This window comes from Sminthopsis crassicaudata, chromosome 1, assembly GCF_048593235.1.
Source record: "Sminthopsis crassicaudata isolate SCR6 chromosome 1, ASM4859323v1, whole genome shotgun sequence".
Lineage (NCBI taxonomy): Eukaryota > Metazoa > Chordata > Mammalia > Dasyuromorphia > Dasyuridae > Sminthopsis > Sminthopsis crassicaudata.
Genome location: NC_133617.1, coordinates 317652527 through 317665116, shown reverse-complemented (window position 1 = coordinate 317665116; position 12590 = coordinate 317652527). Strand labels below are relative to the sequence as shown.

The following is a 12590-nucleotide window of genomic DNA, read 5'->3' as shown; positions in this document are numbered from 1 at the left end:
ACAGAGATTTGTTAAAGCTCCAAGGACTTCTATTCTATTAGAATCTACAATCCAAGCATAAGTAAACCTGGAGGTACTTCTAGTCAAAGAGTTTATAGTTTGTTTGCAGACCATTTTCTATAACTGGATTTTGATAGGATGTTTGGAATGATGAACTGTGTCTATATGGAAAAATTTTAGTCATACAGACACACAAATGTAGTAGTGATGGAATGGGCTGAGAAAAACATTTCTCTAAAAGAAGAAATAAGTTTCTACTCTAAGCAGACTTTTGCAATGCAATTAACTTAGTTAGAAAGAATGGAATTTCCAAAGCTGTTCAAATTAGGGCAGTGCTGTTAGAAGTAGTTGCATTCATAAAGAATTAGTGTTGCCCTTCAGAAGAGAGCTCTGAATTGAACCTAGGAGGGTTTTAAGATTAAGTCATTTAATTGCTGCTTTAGGAACTCTGGACTTTGCATAGACATGAGTTCCAGGTGTTAATACTGATTCTTTACTGTTCACTTCAGATAACAAAACTGAGCCTCAGAACCAATTAAGACAAACCTTTCAAGGATTTTTCCTCCTTTTAGAGCAACCTGGGAGCTTTATTTTAATTGTAGACACCATAGGGAATTGAGGACATTATACACACAGAGATAGTATTGAATCTTCAGTTAAAAAAGGCTAGTTCCCTCCTGAGTTATTCTGAATTAAAGTTTAAAATCTTACTTAGATCTGGCACAAAATTGGAGCCTATTTTTTTTTTCCCTTTTCTTCACAGTGGGTGTAAAAGAAGAGCTTTTTTTTGGTGATTCTTTAAAAAAAAAATCATGACTGATGGATTTTCAAACAAAACTTATCAAATGCTTAAAGAGTGCCAATATTTCATTGATTATTTACCTGAGCTCTTCTGAGATATCTGATTGGTCAATTGATAATGGTACTTTATATAGGGGATTGAAAAGTAGAGAACTCACCAGTATGGTGTATGATGGACAACTATTTGAAGTCACTGTTGTAATTGTATTCCCATCATTTAGCACATGTTCCATAGGCAGCATTTAATAATTTTTTTAACTGATTGATGAAATCATTCATCTCTGAAGTTGACCTGCAGTTACTGGCTAATAAACCACCAAAATCAATATTTATGAGATAATATTTATTCAAAATGTTGCTTAACCTACTATAGGTTTGGTAGATAAGGGTATCTTACCCTTAGAAAATAATTGAATATAGCTTAAACATGTGCAATTCTTCTACACATTTCCACAATTATTATGCTGCACAAGAAAAATCAGATCAAAAAGAAAAAAAAATGAGACAAGAAAGAATAAAAAACAAGCAAACAACAACAAAAAGTTGCATATACTATGCTATGATCTACATTTAGTCCCCACAGTCCTCTTTCTGGATGCAGGCAGCTCTTTCCATCACAAGTCTACCTGGAATTGGCCAGAATCATTTCACTGCTGAAAAGAGCCATGCCCATCAGAGTTGATAATTATAAAATCTTGTTATTTCGGTGTACATACAGTATTCTCTTGATGTTATTCACTTCATTTAGCATCAGTTCATGTAAGTCTCTCCAGGCTTCTCTGTAATCATCCTGCTGATCGTTTCTTATAGAAAAAATAATATTCTATTACCTTCACATACTATAACTTATTCAGCCATTTTACCACTGATGGGCATCCACTCAGTTTCCAGTTCCTTGCCACTACAGAAAGAGTAGAGTCATTTTCCCCTTTTTAATGATCTCTTTGGGATATATGCAAATAGAAGTGCTGCTAGATCAAAGGGTATGAACAGTTTTACAGCCCTTTAGACAGATTTCCATCAGTTTACATCTTGGTGCCTGAGTTTTCCCACATCCCCCAACATTTATCATTATTTCTTCCTGTTAACTTACCCAAACTGAGAGATGTATAGAGTACCTCACAGTTGTCTTAATTTGCATTCCTCTGATCAATAGTGATTTAAAGCATTGTTTCATTTTACTAGAAATGGTTTTCATTTCTTCATCTGAAATGTATCTGTATATAATCTTTGACTATTTATCAATTGCATTATGACTTACATTCTTATAAATTTGAGTCACTTCTCTATATATTTTAGAAATCAGGCCTTTATCAAAACCTTTGGATATAATTTTTTCTCAGTTTTTTGTTTCAGTAGATACTTGCAAAATGGGCTTTCCCACATCTGTATAAGCTATTGCTTTCCACATGTAAATTTCTGTAAAATTTTTTAGAAACAAGGAAGATGTAGTGCTTTACAGAAGGAAGAGTGATAAGGTCAACCAATTTGCTTCAAAAATGAGAGAAATTAATCACAAAATAGTTAGGAGACTGGCCAGTGCTGTTCCACTAATATGTATCATAGTTGAAGTTAGAATCTAGGTTTCTTTTGGAAGGGAGAAAAAATTTGTAATATAAAGTTTTTCAATGGTGAATGTTGAAAAATATCTATGCACATATTTTGAAAATAAAAAGCTAAAAAATAAACATTTTTGTTAGATGGAAAAAAAAAAGGTACCCTCCCTGCCAAAAGTCAATGTAAGACCTAAAACGTCCCTTGAGTAAGAACCAGGAGCAGATGGGGTGTGGGGGAGCTAGAATTTAAAATAATTATAAAATTCTCAAACTTGATTATTTTGGCTGAGAACTCAACCTCAAGGTCACTCAGATATATATTCTCCTATTAGCATAGACTTTTTCAGGTGTTTTAAGATAGTTATCAACTGGCAAAAGCCCTCATATAAAACTTGGTAGATAAAAGCTTTGTTAAAGTTTAAACCTTAAAAAAGAATGTTAGCAAGGTTCTCTATGTCATGAATTAATGTTTTTGCCATGAACAATTCCCTAGGCAAAATTACTTTTTATGCGGTTAAGAGGGATGTTTCATGGGAGCAATACTCTACTAAATTCTGCCCTGCTCTATGGACAGAATTAAGCTCTGCTGGGAAATTAGATAAACCTATTCCCATGACATAATATATTAATTGTAAGAAGGTGGCCAATTAAGTAGTAGTAAGAAAGAATTTGAATCAGACAAGAATCAGACTTCTGAAAAGGAAGAGAGGTGAAATGGTCCTTCAAAACAGAATTTTTCCACTTTCTCCCCTTCCCTAGTCATTCTAACACTGTTATAACTTATTTGAATTATCCAATGATAGAAAAATGAGTCCAAGTACGACAAGTGAGCCCAAAAAGTAATTTTCATCTTCACTGTTGAAGGCATCATTTTTGCTATACAATCCCCAATGAGTCTCTATTAATGTCATGCTTTTTCAAGTAGTTACTTTAGATAATTAAGTTAACTTGCACAGAGTATCACTGGCCATTTAATTGTAAAGGTCAGGCTGAGAGGGAAACTTGTATTTAAATGATTTTGTTGTAGTTATACTTTCTAGGTGGAGACAAAGTAGATATATGTTCATGTTTATATATATATATATATATACATATATATATGCATAGATATGCATAGATATGCATATATATGTATAAATTTCTAATAATAGCGATACTTTCATCATTTTATACACTTTTAAAGCAAAAGAAAAATTGGAAAAATTTTCTAACTATTCCTTGAAATATTACTCTCAGCATCAGGATCCTTAGCAAGATATCTTTGAACATGTTTTTAAAAACCCCAAACAATAAGTAATTCAATATAGTTGGCTTCCTTTGCAATCCAACAAAATTTATTTTTTTTAAAATATAATTAACAACATTATTTGGAGGGGTCCATAGACTTCACATTGGGAATGTAGAAGCAGGCAGCATGTCCTACAATACCAAATATTCTAGCTAGTGTTAGAAGCCCTGGGATCATTTGGAAATTCTTACTACTACTATCAGTAGGACAATGAGCAATTTTCCTAATATTACCCGCTTTCTATTTTCTTTTCAATAACACAAGGGAGTTGGGCTAGCCCATCTGCAAGGTCCTGTCTAAGTCTAAATCTCTGTACATATGATAACACACATACATAGGAGAAAGAGAGGAAATTGTACCTGTTATGTACCAGACACCGAACTAAAAAAAGTCAAATGTTAAGTGACTTGCCCAGGGTTACACAACAGGCAAGCATTTGAAGTTGGTTTTGATTACATACAGATCCATAGGTTAAGCAACTATTATGTCATCAGTGCAGAGACTTTCCCAAAGTGGAAATTCTCTCCATTAATTGTAGGTAATCTTTTAAATTATAAGAGATGAAAGGGGTTTATGGTAATAGTTGATTATCATGGCAAATATGATATGTGATTCATATTTCCATCTTCCAAATGCCTAATCACAAATCCTTTAGTCAGATCTCAGCATACCACTTTGGAGAAAAATTTTATTATTTTTTTTCCTTTTATCATTTAATTTTTATTTACTTATTATTTAACATTTATTTAAATATTTTTTCTTCCAGTTCCATATAAAACAATTTAAAACATTTTTTAAAAAGCTGAAGTTAACTTCTCTTCGTTGCTCCAACCCTAGTCCCCCTCCTATCAAGACAAACATGAAATATATAAACATAAAAGACATTGTGAAAGAAAACATAAAACCGCTTTCCCTCCTCCAAAAACAACACCTCAAGAAAAAGTTTTAAAAGTATGCTTCAATCTGTATTCAGACAATCAGTTCTTTCTCTGATTATGGCTAGTATATTTCAATCACGTGTCCTTCACTATTGTCTTGGATCATTGTATTGCTGAGAACAGCAAAGTCATTCCCAGCTAATCATCTCACAAAATTGCTGCTACTTTGTACATATTACATTTCACTTTGCATGAGCTTATGGATGTCTTTCCAGGTTTTTCTAATAATATCCTGTTCATCATTTCTTATAGCACAATAGTATTCCATCATAACCACATATCACAATTTATTCAGCTATGTTCTCTCAATTTCTAATTCTTTGCCCTAAGAAAAGAGCTGCTATAAATACTTGTGTACATACAAGTCCTTGCCCTTACCTTTTTTTCCTTAAAATCTCTTTTGGGATATATGGTTAGTCATGGTATTATGAGGTCAAAGTATATACATGGTTTTATTGCCCTTTGGATATAGTTCCAAATTGCTCTATAGAATAGTTGAATAAGTTCACAATTCCACCAACAATACATTAATGTGGTGCCTATTTTTTTAGAGAGGATCTCACTGAAATTTAGTTATTTTGCCACTTACAGATAGTTAATGTAAAGACTAAACTTTACTTTTTTTTTTCCTTTTTCCAAGTTCAGTCGATCCATCAACTATTACATGATACTTTTCACATAACTCCTTACATACCCCTGTGTATATGTACCTAACTGAAGAGGCATCATAAAATAGTGGGTTGGATAGTGTCCTTGTAAGGAGGAAGATCTGGATTCAAGTATTGCTTCTGTCAACTACCAGCTATGTGATTACAGGCAAGCTGCTAAATCTCTCAGTGTTCCAGGCAAATCCACTAAAAACTTTTAGTTACAAAACAACTGAATTATGTATTGCTGAAGGGAAGTTCCAGAGCAGGAAATTCCCTATATGAATGAAATCATAGGTTCTGAACAAAAAATAGAATATGTGTGTGCATGTAAACATACAAATGTATTCGATCACATACAGAGATCCAATGCAAGTCAATTTCTGGTAATCCCTGTGAAGTAGGAAAGCTTCTGAATAAAGGTCTAGGAGATGAATGTTATTATTTTTACTGGAAAAATATCTACTTAAATTCGGAAAGGGAGGTTTCATCCTTAGAGTTGGAAATCATGATATTTCCCCCCCTTCCTAACATATAAAGATGGCATCCAAAAATCAATTTTAATTCATTTATATAAATACTATTTAAGAGCTAATATGTTACGATACAGGGAAACAGACATAAAAACCAAACAGTCCCTAACTTTTAGGACTTACAGTCTACTGAGTGACACTACATAAATATAGATATGTAAAAGCAAAAGATACTTCATAGAAAGGAGGGAAAGAGAGAAGAAGGAGGAAGGAAGGGGTCAAAGAGTGAGAGAGAGAGAGGGACAGAGACAGAAAGTGAAAAGGTGAGAGGAAGAGAGAGGAGTAAGAGGAGGGAGAGTAAAAGATGAAAATGAAATTTGGGGAATCCTGACTATGTGTCTCACACTTAGATAATAATGTCTAAAATGGGTTAGTGTTACACCTAGGCCCTCTCACCAATTTATTGCCATGTTCTGACCATTCTTCTATCTTTTCTTACTATCCTATTCTTCAACCTTAATAAAATCAATACAGCCATTGCTAGCAAAAAGTTGTGACAGTCTACTTCCCTTTTGCTCCACTCAACATCCTGGCATTTTTCTGAACCAAAATAGTCCTAGGTAACCATGACTACTCAATAAGTACAGTCTACCCCAGTTAGAAGGTAAACTTTTTGAGGCTAAGGTCAGTGTTTGCTTTTGCATTTGTATACTTTTGCATTTCTATCCACTGTGCTTAGCACACATTAATTAAGGAATGTTTTTCATTAATTATCCATCCATTCAATGTAAGTATTCTACACAGAGAGATAATGAGTTGGAGAAGAAAACAAATACAAGTGGAAACATGGGTCTTTGCAATGTGCATAAATGAGAGCAGTGATTGTATAATTTACTATATAGGTAAATAGCCTTTTTATAATACCATCATAGCTATTAAAGCTATGGGAGCAAAAAGGAGTAGCCTTCTTATTTTATAGGAATGTAATATTTATTAAAATTTTAGTGTATGGCAGATATATTAAGCATTTTAAAATTTTATCTCATTTGAACCATTTTTGATGAGGTTGATGTTGTTATTAATCTCATTTTAAAAGTTGAAGAAATTGAGGCAGATATTAAGTCACAGAGTAGGTTCAACTCTTTCTGAATTCAAGCCCACTCTTCTATTTGCTGCCCCGGGTATCTGATTCTCAAAAGTAAACTTATAAACTAACTCAAAAGATTAAACAAATTGCTCATACCTCACATTTAGTAGCTAAATTAGCACTTGAACCCAGGATTATATGTGTCCTTACCTTGCATATAACTTACATGTCCATATATCATTAACTTAATAATATGTAATTTCAGGAAAAAAGACAGGATGATTGCTTTCAAACAGGGCCAAGAACTTGTGACTGTAAGTTAGAGATATGTGTTCTGAGTAAAGATATTCAATTTCTATTACCTTATCTATACATCTGTCACATTAGCTCAGTCTTTGGTATAGATCTTGAGTCATGCCTACCTGGACACTCATTAATCTACAAAGGGCAACCAAGGAAAACAGACAGGATAGCCTTGTACTACATAGCTAGTACCACACAGATAGAAAATGTAATTATTTCCAAGAAAGCTAAAGAATTAGCTTGTTGAGTTTGTTTTATGACTAGACAAAAGAGAAAGCGACTAGAAGAAGAGTAGTTTCTAAAGGAGCTGAGACATGATAGGGGGAGAGGGTGAAATAGGATAAGGGAGACTAGGGTTTAAGAGTTGAGAAAAGATAGCTTCGTGACCCAATGAGGAGTGGAGAATACTAGAAACTGAGAATCAAAATTGTTCTTCCCTTGTCATAGGTTGAAGATGAATAAATGTACTGGTCTTGCCCATATTCAAAAATCTGGGGATATAAAGAGAATTCTGGTTAACCAATACTTAACAATATTTGACCTTAATTAATAGTAAGCTCAAAAAAAGTAAAATAATTTTAGGCAAGAGGGGAATGTAGTAAATATAGTTGGTGTTAACAACTAGAATAAATAGCAAGAATCACTGAAGAACAGTAAATATTTAATTTTTCATATTACTGCATCCCATTCACCATTGTTGCACTATAATATTTTATGGTAAATTCCTTTTTAATCACCTAATAAGTCAGTATACTTTGACAAGAAAGCAAGACATACTTTGGGAAGAAAGAAAATCCTTGTGATCCTCTCAAAATAGCATGTGAAGTGAAATTTGAGATTTGTAGGGGGCAGCAGGGAGTATATATATATATATCTAAACTCTTATGTTGGGAAACAAAAAAGTTGTTCTATATAGGGTACAGGAAGCCTGTAACACTCTATGGCATCACCATCATTTAAGATTCAATGAAGGATTATCCTTTCAACATCCCACTTTGAATTAAAGTATTTATCATTTTTGTTCTCTCAGTACTTATCTTTCTCTTCCTTTATGGGTTTGAGAAATTACTAGTTTTACAAAGATTACAAATCTCCAAAATGAGTTTCACACATATATGACATACATATATACACACATATATATGTATTGTGTATATACACATATGCTACTTCAGTCTGTTCACATGTGTATAGAAGATGGAAATGTAGTATAATTATTTAAAAATAAACTAGAATTGAAATAATTTTCATATTTAAGGCAATGTAAATTCCATATAATTCAGTGCCTTCAAAACAGTGACAGCACAATAAAATTCACATGAAGATTAAATGGAATTGATGCATACTCTAGGTTTAATTTATCCCCTTGTTCTAAGACCAATGAAACCACAGGGAGTGTTAAAAAGCTGAATAAAACTACATTTCTAATAATAGAAAATGTATACTCCTCACAGTCTCTCAGTTGTTTATTATATACATTAAATAGAAGCAATATAATTGAAAATTCAATAAAACATAAATATACTTATACAGGCACACATTATTATTATGCCATTGATCTAGGTTTGTTTGTTGTTTTACAGTTAATGATAGTCCACCTATTCATTTTTTTTATTTGTGCCTCTTCCAAAAGTATATTTTCTCCCACATTTACATCCTGTAATTGGTAACGTTCAAAATGGAGCTTTAACTGATCCAGTATTGATATTTTATACTGTCATTATTCAATACACACACACACACACACACACACACACACACACACACACACATCATATACTTTTCTGTTATAGTAGACACTTAGCTGTTTTTACCCTGTCAAACCAGGAAATATTATTTCTTAAAGAGAAAAAAAAAGGGGGGGTATGTGTGTGTCTTGTGTGTGTATGTGTGTGTGTAAAATATAATAATTTTAAATTTAAAAATAGCAATTCTTTAAAAGTGCAAATAGGACATTGGTCTGAGATCTGAAAACTCACAAAGTTCCCAGTTTAAAAGAAATTGCTGTAAATTCACACTGTGATTACACACCAAACTTTGTAAGTTTTCTTTAAATGTAATTATATTCAGTCCTAGAAATAAAATTGGGCTTTTATTAATTCAGAGAGAGTTTTTAAGTCTTTACACATTTCCACTAAAAAAAAAAAAAAAAAAAAAAAAGCCAATAGTAAGTAAATGTCCTGGTCAAGGTCGGTCATGCTAATTGATGTTATGTTTTCCTGTGTTACTTAGAAAACAACAAAAATATCCGTTTGTCAAGAAATTATATGGAATAGCATCCTACTTTAGGTAATGAGCCTCTCTAGACATTTTTCTATTTATGTTTTATCCCCTGAGAGAATCATTTCATTTAAAAGCTCTAAAGACACATTTTATATGTACACACACTAATTTAGACATTGCCAGATAAGCTTGGTTAACAGTTTTAAAATATCACATAGAGTCATTTGCTCTCATAGATCTTTCTGATATAAGAAGTTTTTGATATGTATTTAACTATGTGGTAGTCAAAGATAACCCCATTCCCCATTATCAACATAAAAGAACCATCTAATGAGACGCTATATAAATCAATTTCATTATCAGGTATTAGTCAGTGTTAACACCAGAAGGAAATAACTACTCCATCTTTTTTCTTACCAAACAAACTAGAAAGTATTGGCCATTTAGAATCAAGAAATATGCTGTATAAAGCATGTGAAAAGTCCCAGGTGCAAGCTAAAATGGCATAATAAGTGCACTCAAGTTTATTTTATTTGAATAGATGTCATGAAGGGATACAGGTTTCACAGTAAACTTAGTATGTGGTTTTCCATAAATTAATATAAAGACCCTGAAAATACAGAAATAAGCAATATCTGTCCTAATTTGATACTCCAGGAATCAGCTTCCACTGTGTGATTTTTTCCCATCTATAAGGGTAGGAGGCATTATCATGATTATTATTCCCCTCCCTCTTTAATAGAAACATATAACCTGCTATTGTCTGGCCCTCTCATGCTGAGAAAAACTATCTCTGAGTAAATGCAACTGAGTGAGTAATGGTCCAGCAGGAAACTCACATTCTTGGCAGACAAAGTTACTCCTAATGTTTGTGAACCTAATACAAACAGTAGGAAATCAGAAATTCCTTAGCTGTTATAGTTGAAACAAAATTTGGGGGTGTGGGTGTGGAAGAGGGGAGAATAGGCTCTAACAAAACAAAGCAGTATGGTTTTGAGTTGAGGTGGAGGAAATTGAGAAGATGATCCTTGGGCAAATTAACTTTGGGCAGAAATATATCTTTGTATTGAAAGAAGTAAATTAGGAGAAGTAACTATTCTAGACTCCAGTTTTCAAATTGGTATTCAATGTTTCCTCCTTACTTTGATACTCCCCACACAAAATCCTTAAGAAACACTTTGATGTTGTTACTGAACAGCCTGGAATAACGGGTTTGATCAGTTAAGATGTAAGCTGCTACTTTCTGTGTTGATATGCTCCTGAGCACTTCAAATCAATTTAGCAATTAACTGCTTATGACTTTGGTAGAGTAACCATCTGGCTTTCCGTTCTGAGGAGACATTCTGTAAGAATCCTGGAAACCTTTCCCACTAAAATGTGCTCACTGCAATTCCTACTGAGATGTTAACAGACAGAAAACACAAATGGCCCTAGTCAGTTTATGAATGACAGACTGACTTGAATTTCAGAGGTTCACAGTCTTTTTTTTTTAATCTTAAAATTGCCTATGTATGTAATCCAAGATACAATGACATAACACTTGCTTATTATGATTAAACTGCAGTGCTTTTGTCATTCATAAGATAGTTTAAAACTGAAATAGTTGCTTCCCCCCCCCCAAAAAAAAAGCAAAATCAAAATACAACCCTGTGCTCACAGTTTCTAACCAGCACCATAGTAAAGTAATTTTGCCTTGGAGGATGCAGTTAGAGAGGGAGAGAGGATTGGTTTTGATAGTTTCTGAATGGACCTAATAATAGCCAACGTGAAATCAGAAATAATCACAGGAATGAGCACCAAGTCTCTCAACGTGTTTCCTTGGAGTCTATATATCTCATGGGTCCATGAGTCACAGAGTAATCTGAAAAACTGAAGTTTATAAGGCAATTGTCTCATCTGCATACAGCAGAATAGCATTAAAAAGAATGATTAAAGGTCTGTTTAGTTATCTGAATTTATATCCTAAATCAATGTTATTTTGTGTAACATGTTTCATTTACACCAGACAAATTCAAAACGTAGGAAATAAGACAACAGAGCCTCTATTGAGGTATTTCATACCAGTGCTGAATTAATCCCTTGCTAAGAAATTGACATCATAGTATACCAAATGACGAGAAAGCAAATCAGTAAGTTGTTTTAAAGTTATTGGGTTTTAAAAATCAAAATTTTCTCTCTCTCAAAAATAACATGCTTTATTTACTCATAATGGACAAAAAAACAAGGCATGAGTTTCTGAAAGTTGTTATGAAAGATCTTTAAAAAAACAAATTAATTTCAAAGGAAGTTGATAAATTAATTAATAAGCCTATTAGAAAGCAAAGACCAGTAGTGCCCTCCAACATCAGGCAGATGATTGATTCTTCCCTAAGAACTCACTTATGTTTGAATTTCTAAGACTTCTTATTATAAACAAAAACAACCCCCCCACAAACTCTGTGTTTTAGCACCTTGCCAGTCCTCCTTCTATTGTCCACGTTTTTTTAAACGTCTATCTCCGAAGGCTGGAGACTTGTTTAGAACTTACTGAAGTTTCCCAAAGCAAAACAAAACCAAAAAAGCTAATTTCAGATGCCTAATCTGCGTGGATGCTTATTCAGCTTCTGAGCACACTCGCATTCTTTTATTAATCGCGAATGCATTTCTGTTCTTGTACCCAGAAGCAATCACACAAGATGCAATCACATTAGAATAAAGAAAGCTCTTACCTGACAGCAGAAATTGCAGCGGCAGCAGGAGCAGTCGCAGCAGGAGAAGCAGCAGCAGCAGGATGCAACGGGGAGCTTGTACTGAGGTGATACCTCTTTCTCCCTCCTCCCTCTTTCTTTTTAAATCATTGTGGCAATAAACTGCCCTGTAGCGTGTACCTCTTCATTCACAAAAGGCTCTCGGAGGCAAAGGAGCCAGGTAGAAACCACTTTCTTACTGGAAGAGGCTGCCTCTCTTCTCAGAAATGACTGGATCCCTCTCTGTGGCTCCCTCCACATTTACCCTTCAGATCAATACTGCTCTTTAGCAGCAGCTTGAGCTCAACTGCAGCTGATAGAGTCTAGCCAATTGGTATTGAGGATTCCCTTTTTTGTCATCCCCTCCCTCAAAAACACACAGCGTGCCTCTGAAACATTATTTACTAGTGAAAAGTAAGTTAACCCTTTACTCGAAAGAGCCTGTATTTGTGTATTTTTCCCTCAACATTCATTTCATATTGCATTAAGTATTTCTTTTTTAATGCAACCAAGTAGTTCATACGAATTGTTAAACTAGCTCTCTTGCA

General features: G+C 33.7%; 1 protein-coding gene across 2 annotated transcripts in view; it reads right to left on the bottom strand.

Moving 5' to 3' along the window:
- Positions 1-12335, bottom strand: part of CDH12 (cadherin 12) — a 1341561-nt gene extending 1329226 nt beyond the window's left edge. For both annotated transcript variants that reach the window (XM_074279079.1, XM_074279078.1), the window contains exon 1: positions 12025-12335. The gene's annotated coding sequence lies outside the window, so the exon portion shown is untranslated. The remainder of the gene's footprint in view (positions 1-12024) is intronic.
- Between the last annotated feature and the right edge of the window lie 255 nt (positions 12336-12590).